Source organism: Penaeus japonicus, unplaced genomic scaffold (genome assembly GCF_977035675.1).
Source record: "Penaeus japonicus unplaced genomic scaffold, GWHDUDI00000001_assembly GWHDUDI00000019, whole genome shotgun sequence".
Taxonomy (NCBI): Eukaryota; Metazoa; Arthropoda; class Malacostraca; order Decapoda; family Penaeidae; genus Penaeus; species Penaeus japonicus.
In genome coordinates, this window is record NW_028234421.1 from 17,622,825 (window position 1) to 17,626,599 (window position 3,775).

A 3,775-nucleotide genomic window follows, 5' to 3' on the forward strand; every position below is an offset into this window, starting at 1 on the left:
ATTCAATTTATTAAAGTTTTCTTATCACTGTTGTTTATTTACTAATTATTCGTCCCCTAGTAGTACTGTTGTGGTTTCAACATCATATTATTTTTTATGTTTTGGTTATATTTTACTATCATTCGTAGTAGTAGTTGTTGTGGTTCATTTTTTTATTACTATTGTTACTAATATTATTACAATCAACTTTCGCACCATCACTATTCATATTTTTAATGTTTTGGTTATATTTTACCTATCATTCGTAGTAGTAGTTGTTGTGGTTTCATTGTAATTATTATCATTATCATTATTGATGTTATCATTATTATCACTACAATCATTATCTTTATCATTATTTTCATCATCATTGTTATGATTATTATCAACAATAGTAGTAGTAGTGAGCAGTATTTATCATTGCTTGACATACTTAGTACAATCTCATTATCACTCATTCAATTCATTTATCTTATTGTTATTGATATTGTTTTGATTATTATCCAACAATTGTAGTAGTAGAAGCATGTTACATTATTTTTTACCACTTTTATTACCATTATGGATGTTATTGCTATCATTATTGCTGCGTTTTTTTCTCATATTATCACCATTATTATTAGTAGGAGGAAAAGGTGGATGTAATGATCTCATTGCTAACAGTATGTAGAAGCATTCACTTCATTGCCATCCGAATTATCACCACTATCATTATAATCATTATCATTATTTTGATCATCATTATTTTTATTATCCTTATCTTATCACTGTTGTTACAATCAATATCATTTTATTTCATTTTTTTATTACTATTGTTACTAATATTATTACAATCAACTTTCGCACCATCACTATTCATATTTTTAATGTTTTGGTTATATTTTACCTATCATTCGTAGTAGTAGTTGTTGTGGTTTCATTGTAATTATTATCATTATCATTATTGATGTTATCATTATTATCACTACAATCATTATCTTTATCATTATTTTCATCATCATTGTTATGATTATTATCAACAATAGTAGTAGTAGAAGCAGTAACATTATCATTGCTAACAGTATTAGTATCACTATCATCATTATCATCACCATTATCACTATGATTATTATCATCATTATCATTATCATTATTTTTTACCACTTTTATTACCATTATGGATGTTATTGCTATCATTATTGCTGCGTTTTTTTCTCATATTATCACCATTATTATTAGTAGGAGGAAAAGGTGGATTAATGATATAATGTTATTATCATTATCATTCAGTATCATCAGTTCATTCAGCAATATTTTTTACCACTTTTATTACCAAATATGGGTGTATTGCTATCATTATTGCTGCGTTTTTTCCATATTATCACATTATTATTGTATGAGGAATAGGTGGATTAATGAATAATAGTTATTATCATTATTCATTGCATATTATTGTTATTATCATTCATATCATTCACTTATCATCATTATCATTATCATTATTTTTTACCACTTTTATTACCATTATGGATGTTATTGCTATCATTATTGCTGCGTTTTTTTCTCATATTATCACCATTATTATTAGTAGGAGGAAAAGGTGGATTAATGATATAATGTTATTATCATTATCATTGCCACTATTATTGTTATTATCATTATGATCATCATGATATTTATTATCCTCATTATTATTAATATCATCATCAATTTTGTTGTCATTATCAGAGTTATCATCAGCAGTATTAAAATCATTATCTTCAATATTAACATTCTAAATATTGCCATGAGAATTATATCATCAGTGTCATATTTTTGTTTAAACTGTGATCATAATCAATATCAAAATAAGTTTCATCATTATCATTAGTAGTAATAGTATATCTTACTACTTACATCATTCATTCTCAGATACTCACACATGGCGACTTTAATTCATTCACACGCCTTTGCTCGCGGTCTGACAACCTTCGTTCCAAAATCAGATTTCAAGTGTATGTGTTAATGCGATACGATATGTCTTCGTCAAGGTTTTTTTTCTTTTTTTTATCAGTGATGTTAAATTAAATTAGATTAAAGCAGCAGTGTTTTGCCTTTTCTCTTTAGCTATTTAACCATCTCCTCTGTCTTCGTTTCTAGCAGTATTTGTCGGGCTGAGTGTCCTGCTGTTTGGTTAGGAATGAGGCCAAAACCCCGGTTCAATGGCGCAAGGTCGAGGCGGATTAGAGCGGAGGCGATGGTCGACGCAGGTTGGCCGCGCCTGCTGGTTGACCGCGTCTTTGGCCCTCAAACTGGGCCAGGATCTCGACTCCTCCGGTCCCTGGCGCGTCTCTCCCTCCCTGCTTCAGTTCTTCTGCTGCTCCTGCTGATCTCACCTTTCTGTTGCTGATGCTGCTGTTACTGCTATTTTGGGTGCTGCAGGAATTGCTCTCTAAGTTGGACTTGAATTAAGGAAGCCCTTTTCCATTTTTGCAACGCATTTCGTAGTGAGAGACCGTCGGTGGCGTCAAAGAACTGATTGCAAGTTCTTCGAATATATTGATACGTCTTCGGAGTTTATCTTGAGGTGACGCGCAGCTCTGTGAATGAACCTTGGCCCTTTCCTATTCATAGCACACAGAGACACATCCTCGGCAGACATCCCGTTACTACTTACTATCTTTGAAGAGATCCGTGTATAAAAAGTTGCGATTTGATATGGGAAAATCTATGGAGTAAAACACACATTTCACTACGTAATGGACATATGCGTGTGTTAATTTGAAGACCAAGATCGTAGACATCTACTAAAAAAGCACCCTTAACTGGTAAGTAATCGTGTGTATGTAGAATGGATTGTGATTCCAAACTATGTATGTGGGTTCCAATAAGATGGTTTAGATCGTTCTAATAGAGCACATGAATTCAGTATAAATATCTTTGATACATCCACACGTAACTGATTTCGCCTGTCAGTCGTTACAGAGCCGGTTTGGCATCCACCGGCGGGGTCACTGATAGTTACATTAATGTCAGATTGAGAGAGCTTGGTATTCTCACTGAGCTCTCTGTTCTATGTTTGTTTGCTTCCTTCTATCGGTGACTTACTTTTTTTCATGTTTCAATCTGCCTCTAGTTTAATGTTATCATCCTAAATCTCCTAAAAAATATATAACTGCCATTATATACTGATATCATCATTAGTCATCTTCATTATCATCATCATCATCATTATCATCATCATTTCATCATCATCATCATTATCATCATCGTCATCATCATCATCATCATCATCATTATCATTATCATCACCATCATCATTATCATCATCATCGTCCTCATCATCATCATCATCATTATCATTATCATCATCATCACCATCATCATTATCATCATTATCATCGCCATCACATTAACTACTCTGATTATTAGTCAGCATTACTAGCTCCCTAAAAGCTTATATCTACGTAAAAGCTTATATCTACGTGTTTACTAGGATTTTTAAGCTGGTCAACATTTAAGTCATCTGATAAAGTACCTTCAGTTTGGATTTCTTAAAACATGATCATGATGCCAACGTAATATTTTCATTCTTTCATTCACATTTACAACACCAACCGCCACTGTTCATGGTCTCATGCCTGGCCTCACAGCCTGTATAGGATGATGTCATGCATACTCTTATACATACTTCCAATATGCATTTCTGACACAATAATACCCATTATACCATGTAACAACAGTAGTGCAGGATACCATACTGCCTTATTCCACACAATACCACCATAAAACCTCTGCTGCCACAGTTTCTCCTCCCTTTCCTTTGGCCTCTCATAGA

At 32.7% G+C, this 3,775-nt stretch overlaps 1 protein-coding gene across 2 annotated transcripts in view; it reads left to right on the forward strand.

The window, feature by feature from the left end:
* Positions 1-2,246: 2,246 nt before the first annotated feature.
* The window catches only part of LOC122257610 (excitatory amino acid transporter), a 36,552-nt gene continuing 35,023 nt past the window's right edge, over positions 2,247-3,775 (forward strand). For both annotated transcript variants that reach the window (XM_086547464.1, XM_086547463.1), the window contains exon 1: positions 2,247-2,765. The gene's annotated coding sequence lies outside the window, so the exon portion shown is untranslated. The remainder of the gene's footprint in view (positions 2,766-3,775) is intronic.